The sequence below is a fragment of the Convolutriloba macropyga genome, chromosome 3, assembly GCF_964194025.1.
Source record: "Convolutriloba macropyga chromosome 3, txConMacr16.3, whole genome shotgun sequence".
Classification (NCBI taxonomy): Eukaryota; Metazoa; Xenacoelomorpha; order Acoela; family Convolutidae; genus Convolutriloba; species Convolutriloba macropyga.
In genome coordinates this window covers 81,846,045-81,858,707 of record NC_134470.1, presented here as the reverse complement: position 1 = coordinate 81,858,707, position 12,663 = coordinate 81,846,045, and positions in this window count along the sequence as shown.

Genomic DNA, 12,663 nt, shown 5'->3' with positions numbered 1-12,663 from the left:
TTGGTCATCTTTTAACACTTTTTCAAGGCATAGTTGTAGAGAAAACACAATGAATCGCAAAAAGTGGGGTAAAGTGGGCCACATAAAAGATCCTCTCACAAAAACTGTTTTTATCTTTATGTGTTAATTGTAAATTGTCAGTCAAGCTGAATATTAGCAGTTAATGGCCTTTGAGCCTTATATTTATGAGTAACTCTGACCAGAGCCAGGACCTGACGTTTTTATTTGATTAAGAGGAATCACTTCTTTCTGTTTTGACTATAGTATTTATTTTTGAGTTTCATAACCGGAAAAGCAAGGAAAAAGTTCTTTTAGCGTTTTGACTTGCTTGTCCTAAGTGAATTCACACAAATGTACGGATAAAATGAATAAAATCTTTTTTTGACAAGTTTTTGACAGATTTTTTACGGAGAACCTGCAAAAACATATTGAACTACAACCCAGACTGAAAAGCCGAAATAGCCACATCAGCAAATGTTGCTCTAAGATGACTTACAACGGCTAAGTCTTTAGCTGTGATTCAAAACGAGCTGCCCTTCTTGATTTGGTCATCTTTTAACACTTTTTCAAGGAATAGTTGTAGAGAAAACACATTGAATCGCAAAAAGTGGGGTAAAGTGGGCCACATAAAAGATCCTCTTAAAAAAACTGTTTTTATCCTTATGTGTTCAATGTAGTTTGTCAGTCAAGCTGAATATTACCAGTTAATGGCTTTTTAGCCTTATGTTTATGAATAACAATGACCGGAGCCACGACTTGAAGTTTTTATTTGATAAAGAGTAATCAATTCGTTCTGTTTTGTCTATAGTATCTTTTCTTGAGTTTCATAACTGCAAATGCAGGAAAAAGTTTTTCTAGCGCTTTGATTTGTTGTTTCTAAGGGAAATTACGCAAACGTACGGATGAATTGAATAAAATCTTTTTTTGACAATTTTTTAATAGAGTTTTTATGGAGAACCTGCTAAAACATATTAAACTACAATCCAGACTAAAAAGCCGAAATAGCCACAGCAGCAACTGGTGCTCTAAGGTGACCTATAACGGCCAACTCTTTAGCTGTGATCCATATGGAAATGCCGTCGTTGATTTGGTCATCTTTTAACCCTTTTTCAAGGCATAGTTGTAGAGAAAAACAATGAATCGCGAAAAATGGGGTAAAGTGGGCCACCTAAAAGATCCTCTCATAAAAACTGTCTTTAGCCTTATGTGTTGACTGTAAATTGTCCGTCAATCTGAATATTAGCAGTTTATGGCTTTTGAGCCTTATATTAATGAATAACTCTGACCAGAGCCAAGACCTGATGTTTTTATTTGATGAAGAGAAATCACTTCGTTCTGTTTTGTCTAAAGTATTTATTCTTGAGTTTCCTAACCGCAAAAGAGCAAAAAAAGTTCTTCTAGCGTTTCGACTTGCTTTTTTTAAGTTAAAGTACTCAAACGTACTGATGAGTTGATTAATATGTGTTTTTGACAAGTTTTTGTTAGAATTTTTACGGAGAACCTGCTAAAACATTATGAACTACAATCCAGAATGAAAAGCCGAAAAATTCACCTCAGCAATTGGTGCTTTAAGACAACTTACAACGGTTTATTCTTTAGTTCAAATCTATACTGAATTTCCACTGCTGTATCAGTCATCTCTGTACCCTTTTTCAAGGCATAGTTGTACAGCAAACACAATAAGTCACAGAAAGTTGGCCAATTAAAAAATCCTCTCTCAAAAACTGTTTTTATCACTATGTGTTGACTGTAGGTTGTCAGGCAAGCTGATTATAAGCAGTGAATGGACTATGGTAGAATAGTTTTAGATCAGTTTCATAGTCAATCATCTAAATGAGTTTTCGGACTCTTTTGAGCTGCTGACTTTTTTTTTTATCAAAAATACACAAAAGACACTGGCCTTTATGAGGAGGCTGATATTTTCCCCTTTCCTGACAGAAGTTTTCGGTGTCTAACAATAGTCAGTGGATCGAGTAGGTAGTGGAAAACGTCTTGGAAGTGCTTTTTGAAACCGTTTTGCATGTTTTTACGACAACTCTGACTTCTGTCAAACCAATAAACTTTGGATAAGTTTCAGTTTTTTGCTGATTACTCAAACATTACTTTACGGATTTGCACGCTCATAGCCGCGTTTTGTTGCAACTAACCCAGTCGTGATTTCCATTTGCAGTTGATAATCTGATTTGGCCTTGCAAAAAAGTTATTAGAGCTCAAAATTGCAATTTTTCGTAATTGAACAAGTTGTGATGCAAAGGTGACAGTTTCTTCAATGTACTGGTTTAATATCCATGCATATTGTGTTATTTGATCGTGTTTGAAGGCCATGATTCTATTTGATGCGTCCAGAAACACTCGGCAAGTGATGTTTCAGGCCATTTTGCGCGTTTTCATCAAGAACTCGGGTTTTGCTTAAAACGAAAAAATGGGGTTCATTTAAGTGCTTTGCTGATTTCTCAAAAACTAAAGTACCAAAAAAAACGGGCATGGGCGCGTTTTGTTGCTACTGAACTATTCTTGACTGCTGTATTCGGTTGTCTTTCTGAATCAATAACCGCAAAAATTTATTCATTTCCAAACTTTGAGAAAATTTGCAATTTTTGGTCAATTTGGGTCATTTTTACTTTTTTTCGAATTTCTCATTCAATTTTTGACCCAAACGATTGATTATTGGCCAAATCTGTTGCTATTAAGACGTTATTCACTTGAATGGCTGATCACTGTCCTGGAAATTTTCTTTAGAACTGTTATTCAATGATGAAAGCGGACAAACGAATCTCTTCTCAAACTTTATGGCTGAGTGGTGTTTTGCGCAATTGAACAAGTCTTTCGGCGTGCGTTTTAGGTTTTCTAGACACTATTTAGGTTGTTGAAGCTAATTGTGTCAAACAATGGGATTAATTCAACTATTTTCTTTTTTCACGATTTCATCAAATTTCTGTGGATGTTGTTTTATGGCAAAACACACAAAACATCATAACCTTCATGGTGAGGTGGGAAATTTTTTCCCACCTCACCATGAAGGTTTGCCGTGACCTAGAACGTTGAAGTGGACCAGAAATACACCCACAAATACGCCGGGAACGCTGTTTCACGTTGTTTTACGTCGGATCCTGAGATCTTGGGCTTCGATTTTAGCCCATAAAATGGGGTACAGAACAGTATTTTGTTAATATCTCCTGAAGTACTGGACCAAATTAAACGGGAGTAGTCGCATTTTGTTAGCACTGAACCCTTCTTGCTTGCAGTATTTGGTTGGTTTCCCAAATCGGCCTAATCAAAAAGTTATTAATGTTCAAAGTTGAAATTGTTCGAACTTTCGGGCTATTCTGGGTGACCCAAATTTCGGTACAACAAAACACGCGATTTACCCAACAAGTGTTAGTGTTTTAGAATCCCCAGTTAGTGGGGAGTCTCCCCATATATATTTTGTATGCAGTTTTATGTAGTCCAGATGGTCAATTTTAGCGTTACATTGGCAGTACCTGTCCTATTTGCTCATTTGGTACGGAACCTTTATGTTGGAATATCTCCTCGTAGAGTGAACCGATTTTTGATCTGTTTGTTGATTTGAACTCAACTTGAGCCGCACTTGAATCCCTGTAAATAGCGTTTTGTTTCTTTCAGCCGTTTTCGAGAAATTGGCCAGGACACATACCTCCATTTTGGCCTATTCGTGTCCGGTACTTTTGCTGTACCTACATGTTAGACCACTAAAACTAGCACATTTAGACTCGATAATTAGTTCGTTAGACTCGTTTGATAATGTTGATTGTTGCCATATATATTTTACATCCCATTTTATGTAGTTCAGAAGGTCAATATTAGCTCTGAACATGGCGTATCCCTCTTCTGGGGCCAGTTGGTACGGTACCTTAATTTAGCTATAACTCCTCGAAGAATGCACCGATTGGGCTCTTTTTTTAATATGATGCGTATCTCAAGCAGTGCTACAAAATGTACTAAGGGTGTTCTTTTTTGTTCAGCCGTTTTCGAGAAATTGTCCAGTAAACTTGACCTCGATTTTAGCCTCAGAAGCGGTTGACACCAGCTTTTGACACCGTTGACACCGTTGACACCTTGAAGCTTTGAACTGTACTGAAAAAAATAGTGTTTTGAATAGCTCGTCTAGCGTAGATTCTGAATATGTATACTTTATATAGCTTTTTCAGAGGTTTAGGTGTTCAATTTTAGCTCTGAAGGTGGTGTACCTCTATTACAGGATCATTTGGTACGGTACATTAATTTTGCTATAACTTCTTGAAAAATGCACCGATTGGGCTCATTTTTCGATATGATGCGTGTCTCAAGCTGTGCTACAAACGGTACTAAGGGCGTTTGTTTTTGTACTGCCGTTTTTGAGAAATTGGCCAGGAAAGTTGGCCTCAGTTTGACCTCCTGTGGAGAGAAACACCACCTGAAGTACGATATTAAACCTTGTTGTGGGTTCAATCCACGGTGAAATTTAGTGTGATAGATTCCCCTGTTAGTGGGGAGTCTCCCCATATATATTTTACAGGTGGTTATAATGAGTGGTTATGTTATAGTACAGAAACAGGACCCCAAAATTGGTCATTTTGGTCATTTGGTACGGTACCTTTATGCTGGAATATCTCCTCGTAGAGTGAACCGATTTTTGATCTGTTTTTTGATTTGAACTCAACTTGAGCAGTACTTGATTCCGTGTAAATGGCGTCTTGTTTCTTTCAGCCGTTTTTGAGAAATTGGCTTCGACACATACGGTCATTTTGACCTTTTAGTGACTGGTACGTTTCACGTTTCTACATGTGAAATGTTGAAATTAAAGACTTTGAGTGCACGAATAGGCTCGTTGAACTCCATTTGTAACGGGGAACCTCCCCATATATATTTTGTATACGGTTTTCCGAGATCTAGGGGTTCAATTTTGACTCTGCAGATGAATGCCGTGAATGGCTATATTTTGTTTCCTTAAATACTATTATTTTTTACTCGTGGTAGCCTGTTAGTATAGGGCATGAATAGCTTGTACACAGATTTCGTGTACAGTTAGTTCACCTAACTCACGGTGAACTCGGTTTCCTTTGTGACAATACTTATTATATATTACTACTATACTAAGGTGAGGGCGTTTCGCCCCATGAGGTGCACACCCCCCCTGCCCGTAGTTGACGCCTCTGCCCCCCCCGCTTTGGTATTGTTTGTGCACCTCATGCTGGGGATGTGGACCGGCCGTTGCGTTTAGTTTCGAGTTTTCGCTATTGCTTGCCTTGAACAAAAGTTGATATCTCATACGGAAGTTTGCTATTTATTTGAAGTTTTTCCCATATGATCAATGGGAACCGAGCCAGCGGTAAAACTTGGTGCACTCATCCCCGGGTATCAGGGGACGCCACCAAGTGTGAACTGGGACCACCCACCACGGGTCAAAGTGGGACCACTCAGCCCCGGGTATCAGGGGAACTACTCTCTAGGGGTCAATTAATGTTGAATTTTATATATATATATATATATATATATATATATAACATTGTATATATTCATTTATAATGTTTAGAGCGGTTAAAATATGTTTGAATAGTGTTTTGAGATGCATTGTGTACTGATAGTTGAGAGTTTACAAAAATCAGAAAGAAAACTTGTTTTTTTGACAGGTTTTATTTCTAGTTTGATTTCAGATTTGAAAATCAATCGTACTGAGGCCAAAATAGTGACTCAGTTTTCTCTGCTGTCTTTAGCTTTGTCTTTGTTTTTAGCTTTGTCATGTTAAAAATGCCTGAGCAACGCTTACATTAATTGTATATCAAAATCAGAAAGCAAATTTCAAGACTTTTATCACTTGTGTTTTGCAATTGAGGCCACAAAAGTGACTCAAATGCTTTGCGCCAGTGATTAAATTCGAATTCCTTTGTCGGTTTTCAAATTTGTGACAATCCGAACCTGTTAGTTTTTACTAATAGACATGACTAATTTGAATAAAAACTAATTTAGGTATAGTAACCTGTAGTAAGAGAAATGCTTTCTCTACGAGTCAAAAAAGAGTTCTCGAAATTCCAACCTCTATTACAGATCATGTCCATGTTTACTGAAAGACCTGCCCCCATTAGCTTCAAGCTAAATGGCCCGAAGAAACGCAATAATAGCGTTCTAGTTGTTGGGGATTCGCATGTTGTGCGTATGGGGAAGGAGAATCTTGAACCCAACTTTTCGTTCCACGGTATTGGTGGCGGTCAGGCGCACGACTGGGTGCATCATTTCCGGGATGTCATCGAGAGACCACCTGCAAATGTTATAATGATCCAGCTGGGAGGCAATGACGTGAGCCAAAATCCTCGTCGGGTAGTGCCAGACCAGTTACCAATAGGCCGTACGGCACAATCCATCATGGAAATTATGAAATTTTGTCGAGTCGTAGGAAAAGAAGCCTACATCATTCAAACTGTAAGCAGAAATAATTCTCGAGTGCATGAAGAAGCTATTGGTCTGCTCAACAAAAGGTTGCGTGAGCAGCGCAACAATTATTTCGTTTCTCATGATATCGAGTATGAGTTCTTGAAAGACCAGATGCATCTGACCCCAAAAAAGTATGCTGAACTTTTGTGTACTGTTCATGATTTTGTGTTTGATATGTACTACTTCTAGTTTTCTTCTAGATTTAATAAATACTATACTGAGGCCACAATAGTGACTCAATTTCCCCCTGTTTTCTCTGCTGTCTTGCAAATTCAACTTCTTGTAAAAACGCATGAAAACGCAATAATCGTATATCATAATCAGAATGTAATCTGAAAAATTTTCATATAACTTGTGCTTTGCAATTGAGGCCACAAAAGTGACTCAAATGCTAGGTACCAGTGATTGAAAATCATGTCTACTGTTTGTTGATTTTAAAACAGTATTGTATCTCTTTTTCTTGGTTTCCAGGTGAGCTTTATTATGTGTACTGACTCCTTTAAAATATAGCCTCTTTTTTCGCAAATATCTCTCTTAGTTCGGTTTATTTCGGGCTTTTGCCGCCCGGAACCTGTTTTTTATCACTAGTAGACGTGTCTAAGCTGAAAAAGTACCATACTTTAAGCAGAAAAGGCTCAAGAAAAGAAAGGCTCTCTCTATGTTTCAAAAAAGTCTTCTCTCGAAATTCTTCTAAATTTAGAGATCTCTTGAATCTGAGATATTTTATATATTTTGGTCAAATATGTTGTTCCATCATCTATACCCACTATTTGCACTGCAAATAACGTAAAAATTCCGCAGAATTTCAAAATTTCTATAAAATATTAGGATTTTTGAAGAAAAGTCGGTTTTCGAAAAAAAATAGTGGTCTTCTTTACATTTTCTCGACTCCCTATAGCCAAATTGGGGAACGTAAATCAGTAGGTGTTTTGTCTAATCGTTCTTAAAACTTATGGACACGGCAGAAATTGATTTTTAAATAGTATTGTATCTTTTTTCTGGGTTTCCATGTTAGCTTTATTAGGTGTATTGACTCCTCTAAATTATAGCCTCTTTTTTCGCAAATATCTCTCTAAGTTGGGTTTATTTCGCGCTTTTGACGTTCGGGACCTGTTGTTTATCATGAGTAGACGTGTCTAAGCCGAAAAAGTACCATACTTTAGGCAGAAAAGGCTCCAAGAAAAGGAAGGCTTTCTCTATGATTCAAAAATGTCTTCTCTCTAAATTCTTCTAAATTTAGAGATCTCTTGAATCTGAGATATTTTATATATTTTGGTCAAATATGTTGTTCCATCATCTATACCCACTATTTTCACTGCAAATGACGTAAAAATTCCGCAGAATTTCAAAATTTCTGTAAAATGTTAGGATTTTTGAAGAAAAGTCAGTTTTCGAAAAAAATTGTACTCATTTATACTTTTTCTCGGCTCCCTATAGCCAAATTGTGGAATGTAAATCAGTAGATGGTTGGTCTACTCGTTCTTTAAACTTATGTGCACGACGGATTTTGATTTTAAAGTAGTATTGTATCTTTTTTCTGGGTTTCCTTTTTTGCTTTATTAGGTGTACTGACTCCTCTAAAATATAGCCTCTTTTTTCGCAAATATCTCTCTAAGTTCGGTTTATTTCGGGCTTTTGCCGTCTGGAACCTGTTTTTTATCACTAGTAGACGTGTCTAAGCTGAAAAAGTACCATACTTTAGGCAGAAAAGGCTCCAAGAAAAGGAAGGCTTTCTCTATGATTCAAAAATGTCTTCTCTCTAAATTCTTCTAAATTTAGAGATCTCTTGAATCTGAGATATTTTATCTATTTTGGTCAAATATGTTGTTCTTTCATCTGTACTCACTATTTGCACTGCAAATAACGTAAAAATTCCGCAGAATTGCAAAATATCTATAAAATGTTAGGATTTTTGAAGAAAAGTCGGTTTTCGAAAAAAAAAATAGTGGTCTTTTTTAATTTTTTCTCGACTCCCTATAGACAAATTGGGGAATGTAAATCAGTAGGTGGTTTGTCTACTCGTCCTTAAAACTTATGTACACGGCAGAAATTGATTTACAAATAGTATTATATCTTTTTTCTGGGTTTCCATGTTAGTTTTATTAGGTGTATTGACTCCTCTAAAATATAGCCTCTTTTTTCGCAAATATCTCTCTAAGTTGGGTTTATTTCGCGCTTTTGACGTTCGGGACCTGTTGTTTATCATGAGTAGACGTGTCTAAGCCGAAAAAGTACCATACTTTAGGCAGAAAAGGCTCCAAGAAAAGAAAGGCTTTCTCTATGGTTCAAAAAAGTCTTCTCTCGAAATTCTTCTAAATTTAGAGATCTCTTGAATCTGAGATAATTTATCTATTTTGGTCAAATATGTTGTTCTTTCATCTGTACCCACTATTTGCACTGCAAATAACGTAAAAATTCCGCAGAATTGCAAAATTTCTATAAAATGTTAGGATTTTTGAAGAAAAGTCGGTTTTCGAAAAAAAAATAGTGGTCTTTTTTACTTTTTCTCGACTCCCTATAGACAAATTGGGGAATGTAAATCAGTAGGTGGTTTGTCTACTCGTCCTTAAAACTTATGTACACGGCAGAAATTGATTTACAAATAGTATTATATCTTTTTTCTGGGTTTCCATGTTAGTTTTATTAGGTGTATTGACTCCTCTAAAATATAGCCTCTTTTTTCGCAAATATCTCTCTAAGTTGGGTTTATTTCGCGCTTTTGACGTTCGGGACCTGTTGTTTATCATGAGTAGACGTGTCTAAGCCGAAAAAGTACCATACTTTAGGCAGAAAAGGCTCCAAGAAAAGAAAGGCTTTCTCTATGGTTCAAAAAAGTCTTCTCTCGAAATTCTTCTAAATTTAGAGATCTCTTGAATCTGAGATAATTTATCTATTTTGGTCAAATATGTTGTTCTTTCATCTGTACCCACTATTTGCACTGCAAATAACGTAAAAATTCCGCAGAATTGCAAAATTTCTATAAAATGTTAGGATTTTTGAAGAAAAGTCGGTTTTCGAAAAAAAAATAGTGGTCTTTTTTACTTTTTCTCGACTCCCTATAGACAAATTGGGGAATGTAAATCAGTAGGTGGTTTGTCTACTCGTCCTTAAAACTTATGGACACGGCAGAAATTGATTTTCAAATAGTATTATATCTTTTTTCTGGGTTTCCATGTTAGCTTTATTAGGTGTATTGACTCCTCTAAAATATAGCCTCTTTTTTCGCAAATATCTCTCTAAGTTGGGTTTATTTCGCGCTTTTGACGTTCGGGACCTGTTGTTTATCATGAGTAGACAGACGTGTCTAAGCCGAAAAAGTACCATACTTTAGGCAGAAAAGGCTCCAAGAAAAGAAAGGCTTTCTCTATGGTTCAAAAAAGTCTTCTCTCGAAATTCTTCTAAATTTAGAGATCTCTTGAATCTGAGATATTTTATCTATTTTGGTCAAATATGTTGTTCTTTCATCTGTACCCACTATTTGCACTGCAAATGACGTAAAAGTTCCGCAGAATTTCAAAATTTCTGTAAAATGTTAGGTTTTTTGAAGAAAAGTCAGTTTTCGAAAAAAATTGTGGTCATTTTTACTTTTTCTCGGCTCCCTATAGCCAAATTGTGGAATGTAAATCAGTAGATGGTTGGTCTACTCGTTCTTTAAACTTATGGGCACGACGGATTTTGATTTTAAAGTAGTATTGTATCTTTTTTCTGGGTTTCCTTTTTTGCTTTATTAGGTGTACTGACTCCTCTAAAATATAGCCTCTTTTTTCGCAAATATCTCTCTAAGTTCGGTTTATTTCGGGCTTTTGCCGTCCGGAACCTGTTTTTTATCACTAGTAGACGTGTCTAAGCTGAAAAAGTACCATACCTTAGGCAGAAAAGGCTCCAAGAAAAGGAAGGCTTTCTCTATGATTCAAAAAAGTCTTCTCTCGAAATTCTTCTAAATTTAGAGATCTCTTGAATCTGAGATATTTTATCTATTTTGGTCAAATATGTTGTTCCTTCATCTGTACCCACTATTTGCACTGCAAATGACGTAAAAGTTCCGCAGAAATTCAAAATTTCTGTAAAATGTTAGGTTTTTTGAAGAAAAGTCAGTTTTCGAAAAAAATTGTGGTCATTTTTACTTTTTCTCGGCTCCCTATAGCCAAATTGTGGAATGTAAATCAGTAGATGGTTGGTCTACTCGTTCTTTAAACTTATGGGCACGACGGATTTTGATTTTAAAGTAGTATTGTATCTTTTTTCTGGGTTTCCTTTTTTGCTTTATTAGGTGTACTGACTCCTCTAAAATATAGCCTCTTTTTTCGCAAATATCTCTCTAAGTTCGGTTTATTTCGGGCTTTTGCCGTCCGGAACCTGTTTTTTATCACTAGTAGACGTGTCTAAGCTGAAAAAGTACCATACTTTAGGCAGAAAAGGCTCCAAGAAAAGGAAGGCTTTCTCTATGATTCAAAAAAGTCTTCTCTCGAAATTCTTCTAAATTTAGAGATCTCTTGAATCTGAGATATTTTATCTATTTTGGTCAAATATGTTGTTCTTTCATCTGTACCCACTATTTGCACTGCAAATGACGAAAAGTTCCGCAGAATTTCCAAAGTTCTGTGAAATGTTAGGTTTTTTGAAGAAAAGTCAGTTTTCGAAAAAAATTGTGGTCATTTTTACTTTTTCTCGGCTCCCTATAGCCAAATTGTGGAATGTAAACCAGTAGATGGTTGGTCTACTCGTTCTTTAAACTTATGGTCACGACGGATTTTGATTTTAAAGTAGTATTGTATCTTTTTTCTGGGTTTCCTTTTTTGCTTTATTAGGTGTACTGACTCCTCTAAAATATAGCCTCTTTTTTCGCAAATATCTCTCTAAGTTCGGTTTATTTCGGGCTTTTGCCGTCCGGAACCTGTTTTTTATCACTAGTAGACGTGTCTAAGCTAAAAAAGTACCATACTTTAGGCAGAAAAGGCTCCAAGAAAAGGAAGGCTTTCTCTATTATTCAAAAAAGTCTTCTCTCGAAATTCTTCTAAATTTAGAGATCTCTTGAATCTGAGATATTTTATCTTGTTTGGTCAAATATGTTGTTCTTTCATCTGTACCCACTATTTGCACTGCAAATAACGTAAAAATTCCGCAGAATTGCAAAATTTCTATAAAATGTTAGGATTTTTGAAGAAGAGTCGGTATTTGAAAAAATAAGTGGTTTTTTTTACTTTTTCTCGACTCCCTATAACCAAATTGGGGAATGTAAATCAGTAGGTGGTTTGTCTACTCGTTCTTAAAACTTATGGACACGGCAGAAATTGATTTTCAAATAGTATTGTATCTTTTTTCTGGGTTTCCATGTTAGCTTTATTAGGTGTATTGACTCCTCTAAAATATAGCTTCTTTTTTCAAAAATATCTCTCTAAGTTGGGTTTATTTCGCGCTTTTGACGTTCGGGATCTGTTGTTTATCATGAGTAGACGTGTCTAAGCCGAAAAAGTACCATACTTTAGGCAGAAATAGCTCCAAGAAAAGAAAGGCTCTCTCTATGTTTCAAAAAAGTCTTCTCTCGAAATTCTTCTAAATTTAGAGATCTCTTGAATCTGAGATATTTTATATATTTTGGTCAAATATGTTGTTCCATCATCTGTACCCACTATTTGCACTGCAAATAACGTAAAAGTTCCGCAGAATTGCAAAATTTCTATAAAATGTTAGGATTTTTGAGGAGGAGTCGGTTTTTGAAAAAATAATTGGTTTTTTTTTACTTTTTCTCGGCCACCTAGAGCCAATTTGGGGAATGTAAATCCGTGGATAGTTTGTCTACTCGTTCTTAAAACTTATGGACACGGAAGAACTTGATTTTCAAATAGTATTATATCATTTTTCTGGGTTTCCGTGTTCTCTTTATTTGGTGTACTGACTCCTCTAAAATATAGCCTCTTTTTTCGCATTTATCTCTCTAAGTTCGGTTTATTTTGGGCTTTCGACGCTCGGAACCTGTTGTTTGGCACTAGTAGACGTTTCTAAGCTGAAAAAGTACCATACTTTAAGCAGAAAAGGCTCCAGTAAAAGAAAGACATTCTCTATGTTTCAAAAAAGTCTTCTCTCGAAATTCTTCTAAATTTAGAGATCTCTTGAATCTGAAATATTTTAGTTTTTTTGGTCAAATATTTTGTTCCTTGATCTGTACCCGCTATTTGCATTGCAAAGGACGTAAAAATTCCGCAGAATTTCAAAATTTCTTTAAAATGTTAGGAT